This window comes from Coregonus lavaretus, assembly GCF_964263955.1.
Source record: "Coregonus lavaretus genome assembly, chromosome: 14".
Classification (NCBI taxonomy): Eukaryota; Metazoa; Chordata; class Actinopteri; order Salmoniformes; family Salmonidae; genus Coregonus; species Coregonus lavaretus.
In genome coordinates, this window is record NC_140001.1 from 45404865 (window position 1) to 45420587 (window position 15723).

The following is a 15723-nucleotide window of genomic DNA, read 5'->3' on the forward strand; positions in this document are numbered from 1 at the left end:
CCGATTTGACTTGGTGGGAGATCTGTTGACGTGCCCTTGGGCGGGGCGCTTGACCCTGGTTGCTCCTGTGGGTTGCTCTGGATGGGAGTCTGCTAGATGACTGAATGTAATGTAAATGTTGAGCGGCTTCACTGCAGGTATGTTTTATAATAATTATTATTCTTGGCATTTTTTAGCCTGTTCACTCTTGTGTTGTCTCTACCTTCTCTTTTCAGGATACTTCAAAATCAGGATCACACAAATGTATTGCTATGAAAGTTTTTATTTTCTTTCTAGTTTCTTCACATTATTTTTTGCTCTGCCGTCTCATCCTTTTCTAAATATCCTTATTGAAGAGATTATTGTATTCACTCAACTTTTTAATTACATAATCATAAATCATTATTTTGACACATCAATCCCACCTCAGACATTGTCCCTTCTGCAGTAATGGGAGACATTGATTGGCTGGAGAGGTTTAACATTGTATCATATTTAAGCAGTAAGGCCAATATACCATGGCTAAGGGCTGTTCTTAGGCGCTATGCAACGCAGAGTGCCTGGATACAGCCCTTAGCGGTGGTATATAGGCCACCACAAACCCCCCAGGTGACTTATTGCTATTATAAACTGGTTACCAAAGTAATTAGAGCAGTAAAAATAAATGTTTTGTCATACCCATGGTATACCTTCTGATATACCACCGCTGTCAGCTAATCAACATTCAGGGCTTGAACCACCCAGTTTATAATACAAAACATTTCGTGGAATAATACCTTATATGATATATTATCAATACATCTATTTTGATTTCAATATTTTTCTTATTCAATAAAAATGCTATTTGGCTATGTGATCATTTAGAAAAGACAGAAGAGATACACAGTCTTTTGAGGTCATTTAAATGTTCTAATGTATTTTGGCTGCAGGGAAAGTAGATTATGTAACGAGATTGTACTCGCTCATCTTCAGTTGGCCGCTTGGGCACGGGGCAATGTGGCGAGCATGCGCTCAAGCAAGCACAGCACATACGTACTAATGCACGGAATTTAAGTAAATAAAGATACTACTTCTTCGTGGAGAAAATATTATTCAACAGAACGAAGGTGAGTTATATTGTAATTTGGAGCTATTTTACGCGCCACGCTCGTTCTGTACCTATGGGTGAACAATTTTGTATTTTTATTGCAAGTTCTGAGCGAGTTGGAGCAGAGAATTAGGGCACGATGAGCGGCCTGAGCATCTCGGACGCACTGGTTGGATTAGGTATAGTTTGAACCCAGTGACTCCTGAAAGCGTTTCAAAACAAACGGAGCACACTACGTTGTATAACAAGCTGCATGTATCTTATAAATCTTTTCACGTTCCTTGCAGAGAGATGCCCAAAATATGTCGAGAACAAAATGTTCCAATAACAGGACATAGACATTGTTAGATGTCCAACAGACCGTGATTGCATCCTAAAATCAAACCAGCGCCATGGAATATGTTGCACAATGCGTTATGTAAGAGGTGATGAATAGAAGGTATTTTATTGAGTGGATTTGCTATTGATATAGAAAATGATACATAGTCACTCTCCCCCAACGGGGTTCCATAGGCTAAATACAAGTTGGCAGATTGTTATGTTTAAATGTATGCCTCTACAGTCTTAGAATTTTTTTCCCCAAAATGGTTATTCGGCTGTCCCCATAGGAGAACCCATTTTGGTTCCAGGTAGAACCGTTTTTGGTTCCAGGTAGAACCCTTTTGGGATCCATGTAGAACCTTCCCGGAACAAAAAATGATTATTCAAAGGGTTCTCCTATGGGGACAGCCAAATAACCCTTTTAGGTTGTAGATAGCAGAGTGTGTTCTTCTAATATATTGCTTTAATAATGGTGTAATATGTTTCCATGTGAATTATTGAAATATTGAATCGATTGTAATGCGAAATACAATAAATAGGCCTACAGTTCTCTCTACTTATACAAATTAGTTATGATTTGTGTTGCGCAGATCACTTGGGGAAATGTGCGGACAAAGTGGCCACTAGCTACACAAGGATCTTTACTTGACATTATTTTGATAATTATTTCATAACTTGTTTTCGAGTAGCCTAGTATGTGTGTGGTTTGGTGGCTCGTGGTTGTAATGATTGGATTCCAGTATTGCAGCGTGGCTAGGCAGTGTAGAGTAGGCTACACACCCACTCTTCGTGTGCGCAAAGATACGCCCCGCTTTCTTTTCACTCACTCTCTCGGTTTCCCAAAACTGTGTTTTCGAACTCTTCGTTCCAAACGTGAGGGATAGCCAAGCAATGCTTAGCTTTTGAGAACATTGTGAATAATCACTGCACAGTTATGCCTTCCTGTTTTAAAATACAATCTTTTTTGGCGCTTGTGCATAATAACTGCGCACTCAGCATTTTCTGCATTTCTGAGTTTTTGCCTTGGGCACATTTTGTTACATTGATTCTACTCTTATGTTTACTTTTGCATGTTGGATCATGGTTACTTTTCTGTATTAGTTCGATGGTATTTCAAACTTGTAGCCTATTTTTTGGGGGAGGAGGAGACTTTTGTTTTTTAGGGAAAGAAGGGGACTTCAACATTATTTGCATGTCACCAGTGGCGGACTTACCATTTTGGCAGAATAGGCAATTGCCTCAGGCCTCACATCATCAGGGCCCTCATGAATTGGGCATAATTAAAAATAATACAAGTAATAAAATAAATAAATAAAGTTATATGGTGGCTAGATTATATAAGGCTTTACTATTTCCTATACATGAGTCAAGGGCAAAATAATACACTTGATTTAGGCTACATTATTGCATGCTTAATGTTTCTGATCAGTGATAGATGAGCAAACAAATAAATGAGCTAAAACCAATTAACCAAATACACAGACAGAGATTCAGTGAAATAAAATCACATTGATTGAAGTGTACTCCCTTTTCAATTATTCTGTGCTGGTGTTTAAGTCGGTTGTAACCCCTGCGAGACAAAAATAACATTAAAATACTTTGACTGCCTGTCTGCTTCTGGCTTGTGTAGTTTATTTTGATTTTTGCTGTTCCATCCAGAGTATGTGAGCGGAGCAGGAGCGGAGCTTGCCCAATTTCCCTGGAGTGTAGAGTGAGATTCCCAAATACTGCCGCATCGGCCTTCTCGCCCGCTCCAATTTTGCTCCAATAGTGCTCACTTCACAAGCTCAGGGCATGCCCGCCCCAGCATGCATTTGTAGTCTACCTGTGTGCTGCTATAGCCCCTTGCTTTAGCTACTGTCATGGACTTCGCTAAATATTTTCATAAATAAACGGATAAAACACACAGGTGCTAAATCCAGGTGACTTACAAAGATGAGGACCAAGAGAGGGAGTGCGGTGATGTAGTGTCCACAACTGAAAAGACACGTATCCCAAAAGCATGATGGTGTACTTACTACGTGCACACGCTAAAAGAAAGGAATGAGGTGGGTAGATAACTAAGTGTGTCATTGTAGCAAAGTATTTATAAACAAATAATCTGATCTCTTAAATGTTTCGATCATTTTCATTCTATTATCTATACAATAGGCCATCATTGATTTTGGCACAATGGGCCTGCCATATTCATGGTAGCCATGAAGAGCTTTGAAAGGCTGGTCATGGCTCACATTAACACCATCATCCCGGAAACTGTAGACCCACTCCAATTCGCATACCGCCCCAACAGATCCACAGATGACGCAATCTCAATCGCACTCCACATTGCCCATTCTCACCTGGACAAAAGGAACATATTTACATTTTAGTCATTTAGCAGACACCTATGTGAGAATGCTGTTCATTGACTACAGCTCAGTGCTCAACACCATAGTGCCCACAAAGCTCATCACTAAGCTAAGGACCCTGGGTGTAAGGACAGATGCTGGGAGACAGGAAGCAAGTACAGGGTGAGGATTTAATAATAAATAGACATGAAACAAAGCAAGAACAGCGTCTGGACGAGAGAAACAAAGCAACATCAATGCAGACACGGGGATCAAACTGAGGAACAGACAGATATAAGAGAGGTAATAAGCAGTGATGAAGTCCAGGTGAGTCCAATGAAGCGCTGATGCTTGTAACAATGGTGACAGGGGTGTGTAATGATGGGCAGCCTGGCGCCCTCGAGCGCCAGGGAGGGGGAGCGGAGGCAGGCGTGACACTGGGACTAAACACCTCCCTCTGCAACTGGATCCTGGACTTCCTGACGGCCCGCCCCCAGGTGGTAAGGGTAGGCAACAACACATCTGCCACGCTGATCCTCAACACTGGGGCCCCTCAGGGGTACGTGCTTAGTCCCCTCCTGTACTCCCTGTTCACCCACGACTGCGTGGCCAAGCACGACTCCATCATTACGTTTGCTGACCACACAACAGTGGTAGGCCTGATCACCGACAACGATGAGACAGCCTATAGGGAGGAGGTCAGAGACCTGGCAATGTGGTGTCAGGACAGCAACCTCTCCCTCAACGTGAGCAAGACAAAGGAGCTGATCGTGGACTACAGGAAAAGGAGTGCCGAACAGACCCTCATTAACATCGACGGGGCTGTAGTGGAGCAGGTCGAGAGTTTCAAGATCCTTGGCGTCCACATTACCAACAAACTATCATGGTCCAAACACACCAAGACAGTCGTGAAGACGGCACGACAACACCTTTTCCCCCTCAGGAGACTGAAAAGATTTGGCATGGGTCCCCAGATCCTCAAAAAGTTATACAGCTGCACCATCGAGAGCATCCTGACCGGTTGCATCACCGCCTGGTATAGCAACTACTCGGCATCCGACCGTAAGGTGCTACAGAGGGTAGTGCGTACTGCCCAGTACATCACTTGGGCGAAGATTCCTGCCATCCAGGACCTATATACTAGGCAGTGTCAGAAGAAGGCCCAAAAAATTGTCAAAGACTCCAGTCACCCAATTCATAGACTTTTCTCTCTGCTACCGCACGGCCACCCGGACTATTTACATTGAGCCCCCCTGTTTAATATGACATGTAGCCTATTTGTAGCCTATTTGAAATGATGAGTGCTTCTTACATTCACCTTTTCATGTTTATTCAAATACTTTTCATTCAAATTCAATAATTCATTGGTTTCAATAATTAAAACCAATTGGCACTACCGATAGATCAGCGTTCTAAATACCCCTTGTGATAGTGTGGTGCAATGACAGAATGACACAATTTACCACAATCTGCCACCATCTACCACAAATGGTCGCGGCATAAGCTCAAAACTTTTCACCTTTAATATTGCAGATAGATTGTAACTTCCATCAATGTAATTGTCTGCGTCACTTCCAATCCCCCATATGTTTTTTATTTCTCGCATACAAATATATATATACATACATATACATACAGTACCGTTCAAAAGTTTGGGGTCACTTAGAAATGTCCTTGTTTTCCATGAAAACATACATGAAATGAGTTTGAATAGGAAATATAGCAAACTGGATAGGAAATGTAGTCATTGACAAGGTTAGAAATAATGATTTTTAATTGAAATAATAATTGTGTCCTTCAAACTTTGCTTTCGTCAAAGAATCCTTCATTTGCAGCAATTACAGCCTTGCAGACCTTTGGCATTCTAGTTGTCAATTTGTTGAGGTAATCTAAAGAGATTTCACCCCATGCTTCCTGAAGCACCTCCCACAAGTTGGACTGGCTTGATGGGCACTTCTTACGTACCATACGGTCAAGCTGTTCCCACAACAGCTCAATAGGGTTGAGATCCGGTGACTGTGCTGGCCACTCCATTATAGACAGAATACCAGCTGACTGCTTCTTCCCTAAATAGTTCTTGCATAGTTTGGAGCTGTGCTTTGGGTCATTGTCCTGTTGTAGGAGGAAATTGGCTCCAATCAAGCGCCGTCCACAGGATATAGTATGGCGTTGCAAAATGGAGTGATAGCCTTCCTTCTTCAAGATCCCTTTTACCCTGTACAAATCTCTGACTTTACCACCACCAAAGCACCCCCAGACCATCACATTGCCTCCACCATGCTTGACAGATGGCATCAAGCACTCCTCTAGCATCTTTTCATTTGGTCTGTGTCACAAATGTTCTTCTTTGTGATCTGAACACCTCAAACTTCGATTTGTCTGTCCATAACGCTTTTTTCCAATCTTCCTCTGTCCAGTGTCTGTGTTCTTTTGCCCATCTTAATCTTTTCTTTTTATTGGCCAGTCTGAGATATGGCTTTTTCTTTGCAACTCTGCCTAGGTCAGCATCCCGGAGTCGCCTCTTCACTGTTGATGTTGAGACTGGTGTTTTGCGGGTACTATTTAATGAAGCTACCAGTTGAGGATCTTTGAGGCGCCTGACACTAATGTATTTGTCCTCTTGCTCAGTTGTGCACCGGGGCCTCCCACTCCTATTTCTATTCTGGTTAGAGCCAGTTTGCGCTGTTCTGTGAAGGGTGTAGTACACAGCATTGTACGAGATCTTCAGTTTCTTGGCAATTTCTCGCATGGAATAGCTTTCATTTCTCAGAACAAGAATAGACTGACGAGTTTCAGAAGAAAGTTCTTTGTTTCTGGCCATTTTGAGCCTGTAATCGAACCCACAATTGCTGATGCTCCAGATACTCAACTAGTTTCAAGAAGACCAGTTTTATTGCTTCTTTAAATCAGCACAACAGTTTTCAGCTGTGCAAACATAATTGCAAAAGGGTTTTCTAATGATCAATTAGCCTTTTAAATTATAAACTTGGATTAGCAAACACAACGTGCCATTGGAACACAGGACTGATGGTTGCTGATAATGGGCCTCTGTACGCCTATGTAGTTATTCCATTAAAAATCAGCCATTTCCAGCTACAATAGCCATTTACAACATTAACAATGTCTTCACTGTATTTCTGATCAATTTGATGTTATTTTAATGGACAATTGCTTTTCTTTCGAAAACAAGGACATTTCTAAGTGACCCCAAACCTTTGAACAGTAGTGTACATATCCTTTAAAAATATATATATTTCCCTTTATTACTTTCCAACCCCACCACCCCTTCCCTAATTGGAGTAAACTAGTGAACAATAACGCTTAGGCCTCTACTTTCAGCTTATACATACTATATACATTTTATGGACACAGTTAATTTTACAATAATTCTATTTTGTTTGTTTTTACTCCTGAACTTCCTCTACCCTCATATTCATGATGTCCATCCGTTCTATATGCCATATCTTTCTAACTGTGCTCTTTCACAAAATCTCTCAACCTATAACCTACAGTATATACTTATTAAGGACACAGTATGCTTTACATTAGTTATCTTGTTGTTATTAGTTGTTGTTATTTGTTATTAGTCCCATCCTTCAGCTCCATTCAACACCTCCCATCTATCTCTTAACACCATCCATATTGTATTTCTATTTGCCATATATTTTTCAACTGTACTGTGATGTTTCCCAGAAGTTCTGAACCCTTCTATTCTCATTGTTTCTACAGATTCTAAATTGAAGATAAACATTTTTGCTAAAAGTATTATTATATTATTGATCGATTGACTATGACTTTTCAGATCACCCAGTAGTGCTATCTGCAGGGTTAGCTCCAGGTAAATATTGGAATCCTTCAGCCATTCCTGGACCTGTGACCAAAAACAAGCTACAAATGGACAGTACCAAAACAAATGATCTAATGATTCTGTCTCTTCGCAGCAAAATCTGCAGAGCTGGGAAGATTGTATCCCCCATATAAATAACATTATATTGGTAGCAATAATTTTGTATAATTTAGATTGAAAAATTATAAGTTTTTAATCCGGCGTTGTTTTGCGTATCAGTTCATAAACACTATGCCATGGAATCGGTACGTCAAAAATCTCTTCTCAACTATTTTTCAATCTATATGGGACGGCTGTCAATCCTTTGGTCCTTAAATTTAACTGGTATACTTTTTTATTTATCACAATTTTCTTTAATGCAGGGCCAACAGACAAGTTCCTTACTTTTTCCCACTTCCACTTTCCTCTTCCATTTTTGCAGTAATAGTGCAATTATTTGGTAGTAGTTTTGGGTAGAGCAGACATTTCCATCTGTTTTTGTTAGCTGCATGTGCGACATAACTCCACCAGTCCTACTTATGATATCATTTACGAAGATTACACCTTTTTTAAACATTTGTGCAAAAAATAATGTTTTTTTAAATCTAATGGTGTGAAAAAGTGTTTGCCCCCTTCCTGATTTCTTATTTGTTTGCATGTTTGTCACACTTAAATGTTTCAGATCATCAATTTTTTTTTAATATTAGTCAAAGATAACACAAGTAAACACAAAATGCAGTTTTGGCCCTGTGTGAAAAAGTGATTGCCCCCTACAACCTAATAACTGGTTGGGCCGCCCTTAGCAGCAACAACTGCAATCAAGTGTTTGTGATAACTTGCAATGAGTCTGGTTTTCGTCTTGGAACTCTGCCATGCAGGCCATTTTTGCCCAGTCTCTTTCTTATGGTGGAGTCATGAACACTGACCTTAACTGAGGCAAGTGAGGCCTGCAGCTCTTTAGATGTTGTTGTGGGGTCTTTTGTGACCTCTTGGATGAGTCGTCGCTGCGCTCTTGGGGTAATTTTGGTCGGCCGGCCACTCCTGGGAAGGTTCACCACTGTTCGCCATTTGTGGAAAATGGCTCTCACTGTGGTTCGCTGGAGAAATGGCTTTATAACCTTTTCCAGACTGATGGATCTCAATTACTTTCTTTCTCATTTGTTCCTGAATTTCTTTGGATCTCGGCATGATGTCTAGCTTTTGATGATCTTTTGGTCTACTTCACATTGTCAGGCAGGTCCTATTTAAGTGATTCCTTGATTGAGAACAGGTGTGGCAGTAATCAGGCCTGGGTGTGGTTAGAGGAATTGAACTCAAGTGTGATAAACCACAGTTGAGTTGTGTTATAACAGGGGGGGCAAAAACTTTTTCACACAGGGCCATGTAGGTTTGGATTTTGTTTTCCCTTAATAATAACAACCTTCATTTCAAAACTGCATTTTGCGTTTACTTGTGTTATCTTTGACTAATATTTAAATTTGTTTGATGATCTGAAACATTTAAGTGTGACAAACATGCAAACAAATAACAAATCAGGAAGGGGGCAAACACTTTTTCACACCACTGTATTTGAGTTGAAAAACAATATTTGTTGCATTATTTGTTCTGTCGTTTCTGGAGGATTAAATTGAAATTGCAACCAACTTTCTATGGGTTGTTTTAGAAATAGTGATATTTGGGAGATTATTTCCTTTTCAAAATAACTGAAAGTGAGAGGTTGTAATCTGAATAAAGGGAAAAAGGCCATTCTTGAACATGGGGTGAGACAATCTTACTAATTTGCTAGAGAACCAGTTCGGATTTAAGTATAACTTTTGTATGACTGAAGCTTTTAGTGATAGGTCTAATGCTTTAATATTTAACAATTTATGTCCTCCAAATTCATATTAATTATACAAATATGCCCGTTTAATTGTGTCTGGCTTGCCGTTCCAAATAAAATGGAATATTATTTTCTCATATAATTTTAAAAACTCTTCGCTAGGCGTAGGCAAGACCATAAGCAAATAGGTAAACTGGGATAATACTAAAGAGTTAATCAGGGTGATCTTTCCACAAATAGACAGGTATTTACCTTTCCATGGTAGCAAGATCTTATCTATTTTTGCTACATTTCTATTAAAATGTATTGGAGTGAGATCATTTATTTCATTTGGGATATGTATTCTGAGTATATCCACATCACCATCAGACCATTTTATTGGTAAACTACATGGTCATGTAAATGTTTTATTTTTTATTTATCCAATACGTAATATAGTAAATGTATCATAATTTGGTTGTAATCCAGAGAGGTTAGGAAATGTATCTAGATCCTCTATGAGGCTGTGGAGGGATTCAAGTTGTGGATTTAAAAGAAAACATGAATCATCAGTGTACAATGACACATTTGTTTTTAAGCCCTGGATTTCTAATCCCTTGATATTACTGTTGGTTCATAATAAATAGATACATAATAAATAGATATGCCGATAGTGGACAACCTTGTTTTACTCCTCTTGACAGTTTAAAACATTAGGAGAAATAGCCATTATTGACTATTTTACACCTAGGGTTACTATACATGATTTAAACCCATTTCATAAAAGATTCTCCAAAATTGAAATGCTCTAGGCATTTATATATAAACTCCAGTCGTATTTTATCAAATGCCTTTTCAAAGTCTGCAATGAATAGCAGGCCTGGTTTCCCAAATTTTTCATAGTGTTCTATTGTTTCCAGTACTTGCCTTATGTTATCTCCAATGTATCGTCCATGTAAAAAACCTGGCTGATTATAATTAATAATGTCTGACAATACCTTTTAAATTCTATGCGCTAAACATTTTGCTAGAATTTTTGCATCACAACACTGAAGTGTAAGGGGCCTCAAATGTTTTAAATGGACTGGATCTTTATATTTCCCACTTTGAATCCTGTTTCAGTAAATGAAATCAGACCTTCTTCTTGAGTGTCTGATAATCTACCATTTACATAGGAGTGGTAAAAATATGCTAATAACGGTCCTCTGAGTATATCAAAAAAGGTTTGGTATACCTTGACTGGTATGCCATCCAACCCTGGAGTTTTCCCGGACTTAAAGTATTTAATTGCATCCAGAAGTTCCTCCTCTGTAATTTCATCTTCACATTAGTCTTTCTGTATGGTTGTTAATTTTACATTATCAATAGAAGAAAAATCCCTACAATTAGCTTCAGTTAGAGGATATGGAGGCGACTGAAACGAAAACATATACTTAAAGTACTTTGCTTCCTCCTTCAAAATATCATTTGGTGAATCATGGGTGACTCCGTCATTTGTAACCAGTTTCAGTAAATTATTTTTGGTAGCAAAATAGATGGGTGTTGGTTAAATTGTGATTTTAATGAATGGAGCGAATTTGGAGCAGCAGTTTTTTTTCCTGTGAGCGCGGAGCGGTTTTTAGCAGAGCGGTTGGAAGGGACATGGAGCACCGGAGTGGTGCTCAAGCACCGCTCCATGAGCAGCGATGAGCGGGATTTACAACCACTCAACTCCGCTCACATGCTCTGGTTCATATGCAATATGTCATAACTGTACCGAACACTGATCACAGACTAAGTAGACTGATCGACAAATCACATTGACTTTTAAATAACTAGACTTAACCTTGAATCCATCATAACTAGGCAGCCTAATGCATGATTACAATGTGTATTATAATCTAATTAAGCATGTTCCCCCATCATCTGAAACAACGACTAGCCAGGCAGATCTTAAATCTGCAATATGTTACTTTATGGGCGACCTGACCAAATTCACATAGAAATATGAGTTATAGATCTGTCATTCTCATTGAAAGCAAGTCTAAGAAGCTGTAGATCTGTTCTATGTGCGCTATTTCTATACTTCCCGTTCTTAAGTTTAGTTTTTGCGTCTTTTACTTTCGTTTTGTACACAGCTTCAAACAGCTCTAAATACAATGTGTTTGGTTATGGAATATATTTCATAGCGGTTTAGATGGTACAATGATTCTCTACTCTATACTTGCTTGTTTTGTCACATAAACTGAAATTAGGTGAACTATTTGAATTTTAGCAACAAGGAAATGGCAGAGCGATTTTTGCATAGAATATTTCAATTGAATCCATGCAAAAGTCTGAACTTTTACTGTAAGTAATTTCATCAGAGACAATGTGTCACGCCCTGGCTCGGGGGACTCTTAAATGTTGAGCCAGGGTGTGGAGTTTCTGTTACATTTTCTATGTTTTCGTTCTAGATCGTTTAGATCTATGTTGGCCAGGGTGGTTCCCAATCAGAGGCAGCTGTAGCTCGTTGTCTCTGATTGGGGACCATACTTAGGTAGCCTGTTTTCACTAGTTTATTGTGGGATCTTGTTCTGTAGGGTTTTGTGTATAACCTAGGACTTCACGTATCGTTTGGTTTATTGTTTTGGTTCGTGTGTACACAAATAAAGAATGTACACTTATCACGCTGCGCCTTGGTCCGCTTCATCTGTCAACGATCGTGACACAATGAGTGGTATTCAGTCATTTTTAATTGTGTAACGCAAATGTAAAGGTAAATATGAAATATACACATGCATTTCTTCTTGGTGCAAAGTCAGTGCAAATTACATTTTACATTGTAAATTGTCTTTGTGATAGATGTTCACATTGTGAATGAGATCAGGCCCATAAATATAAACCACAGTGCAACATATAGATGTCTCAAGTTTTGAGGGAGCGTGCAATTGGCATGCTGACTGCAGGAATGTCCACCAGAGCCGTTGCCAGATAATTTAATTTTGATTTCTCTGCCATAAGCTGCCTCCAACGTTGTTTTAGAGAATTTGGCAGACAACGTGTAACCACGCCAGCCCAGGACCTCCACATCTGGCTTCTTCACCTGCGGGATCATCTGAGACCAGCCACCCAGACAGCTAATGAAACTGGGGGTTTGCACAACCAAATAACTTATTCACAAACTGTCAGAAACCGTCTCAGGGAAGCTCATCTGCATGCTCGTCAACCTCACCAGGGTCTTGACCTGACTGCAGTTCGACATCGTTACCGACTTCAGTGGGCAAATGCTCACCTTCGATGGTAACTGGAGAAGTGTTCTCTTCTGTACCGTGCAGATGGCAGACAGCGTGTATGGCGTTGTGTGGGTGAGCGGTTTGCTGATGTCAATGTTGTGAACAGAGTCCCCCATGGTAGCGGTGAGGTTATGGTATGGGCAGGCATAAGCTACGGACACGATAATTTGAATGCACACAGATACCGTGACGAGATCCTGAGGCCCATTGTCATGCCATTCATCTGCCGACATCATCTCATGTTTCACCATGATAATGCATGGCCCCAAGTCATAAGGATCTGCACACAATTCCTGGAAGCTGATAATGTCCCAGTGCTTCCATGGCCTGCATACTCACCAGACATGTCACCCATTGAGCATGTTTGTGATGCTCTGGATCGACGTGTACGACAGCGTGTTCCAGTTCCCACCAATATCCAGCAACTTCGCACAGCCATTGAAGAGGAGTGGGACAACTTTCCACAGGCCACAATCAACAGCCTGATCAATGTCGCGCTGCATGAGGCAAATGGTGGCCACACCAGATACTTACTGGTTTTCTGATCCACGACCCTACCTCTTTTAAAAGTTATCTGTATTCCCAGTCATGTGTAATCCATAGATTAGGGCCCAATGAATTATTTCAATTGACTGATTTCGTAATATGAACTGTAACTCAGTAAAATATTTTACATCTTTCCATGTTGTGTTTATATTTTTGTTCAGTGTAAGTATTGTCTTGGTGCGTTCACGCCAGGGTCGGCCCATAGGTCCCAAGCTCCTCGTCCACAAGAGTTTCTCCAGGGTCTTCCCTGTCTCATCTGCCTCCTCTTCGTTGGGCCTGCGCTGTTTCTTTCCATTGTGCCTGGGGGTGCTTGTCAGAGGAGCCACCCCAATTCCATAGTTGTGTGTTGTTGTGAAAGGAATTGTGGTTGTAGTCGCTGGACCTGGGCCTCCTCTGTGGGCGAGGGGGTCCTATGTAGGCTGTATCTGTCCTTGGGCCCATCCTAAGGAACAAAAATAAACATTGCTAAGGCTACATATCCCCTCTCATATCAAAACAGCAGGATGTGATCTTAAAGTTAGATTGGATTGCTCAATTTTATGTTTATTTACCTGCTTATACTTGGTGTACTGATTTCTCAGAGAAGTTCAACTTGTGCAATCTGACACAAAGGGGAAAGGGGAAATATTAAACAATGTTTTTAGCAGCAGGCTAGTGCAGGATCTTCTGCAAATAATTCAGGCTTTAGCTTTGTGAATTCAATATTTCCAATTGCAGAGCAGACATATTTTTATCAACACAAAGTTATTAAAGCTGGATGCTGCTAGGTGCCCAAGGAAAACAATCAACACATTGGATGAGTCAGTTTGTTATCTGGCTAGCATCCACCTCTGTTCATGGCCAACTAGTTATCTAGAAAACAAACAAAGTAATCAAAGTAACAAAACAGACATAGCCAGCATGCTACATAACATAGTATGGCATACAAAACAAACAGTCCAAACAAAGCTAGCTAGCTACAAATAGACTTTATAACAAGTAGCAATCAAGCTACAGTTGGTAGTGGTCATTTAGCTAGCTAACCAGTTGTCCAACTAGCATTAACTATGGGACAGGCATGGGGTTTTGAGGCAGTCATTCGCCTACTTAAAAACATTTTTATATCAAGTTCAACAAGGACAAAATTATCTTACCCGAACACCCAGATGGCTTACAATCCACTGCCTGTGTCAGAGAGATTTGGTGTCTCTCTGTCAATACTGCCGACTTGTTATACTGCCGGGCTCTTTTCCACCAAAGAGATTAAGATCTCTTCCTTGTCTTCAGTCAAAAATTGCTGCGTCATTTCGACCAAAATCCCTGACCTTAACCACTAAGGTTGAACGGTATCCAGATTTTCATACCTTCATCCCGTTCCTGTACCATACGGTATTACCGGCAGTGCACACAAGGGGCGCTATTTCTTTCCAAAAGAAATTTGAGCTGGAGATAATTTATTTGGCACATCTTAGATGGTTAACTTATAGTTATAACCAATGGCGTAGCATGCAGCCCCCCCAAGCTTTAGAATAAAAATATTGATTTGACAGTATTGAAAATCATACCGTCTGTATTTCAAAATACCCCGGTATACGGTATACCGCCCAAGCCTATTAACTACACTGCTAACCTTATGCCTAACCTTAAATTAAGACCAAAAAGAATACCCATTTTATTTTCATGAATCTTTAGGAAATAGACAATTTTGACTTTGTGGCTGTGGAATCTAGTGGAAACCCTAGCTAGCAAGCTAGTTAATTCAAATATGGCACACCAGAAAGTCACCTCTTTTTTTGCTCTTGTTGATCATTACTTCCGCTCTCTTCTCATGTTTTCTGATTGTCTCAGAGTAGAAATGCCGCTAGCCGACAGGGGAACCTGATTCTACATTTAGAAATGCTGGAAAATGTCAGCAGTCAGACAATATCGTCAGGTGGTCCCCAAAATACACCACGTAGTCAGCAAGCAAACGAGTGGTAGACAACCAATGGCCGATCAACATCCAGGCTCTGTCGTAGCCGGCTGCGACCGGGAGACCCATGGGGCGGCGCACAATTGGCCAAGCGTCGTCCAGGGTAGGGGAGGGAATGGCTGGCAGGGATGTAGCTCAGTTGGTAGAGCATGGCGTTTGCAACGCCAGGGTTGTGGGTTCGATTCCCACGGGGGGGCAGTATGATTTTTTATTTTATTTTTAATAATGTATGCATTCACTAACTGTAAGTCGCTCTGGATAAGAGCGTCTGCTAAATGACTAAAATGTAAATGTAAATGTATGTGGCTCTTAAAACACTCTACTCCGGATCATGGTGCATCAATCAATCTTCTCAGCTTATGGAAATAGTCCATGTCCTTAGGTTTTCCTGCTCGTAGGTTTTAAATCCTCCTGAATTTGAATCTGAATCTGGTTGTTTGTGGTGACCTATATTGTATCACACTCCAGGAGAGAGCTGAACCAAACGGCTGGCTTGTATTTACTAACTCCCTGCCCTGGGGGTATGTAGGGAGGGAGAGAAAGAAAGGAGTGGAGTACAGCTGGGTTTCAATGGAATTACATACACATTAGGCAATTATACACTGACTCAGGCTTTCTCTCTTTCAGTCAT

General features: G+C 40.4%; 1 protein-coding gene across 1 annotated transcript in view; it reads left to right on the forward strand.

Moving 5' to 3' along the window:
- Positions 1 to 969: 969 nt before the first annotated feature.
- LOC311141150 (uncharacterized protein) overlaps positions 970 to 15723 on the forward strand; it is a gene marked incomplete at its 3' end in the record, with an annotated part of 31630 nt that continues 16876 nt past the window's right edge. Inside the window, exon 1 of the mRNA XM_084176402.1 lies at positions 970 to 1085. The remainder of the gene's footprint in view (positions 1086 to 15723) is intronic.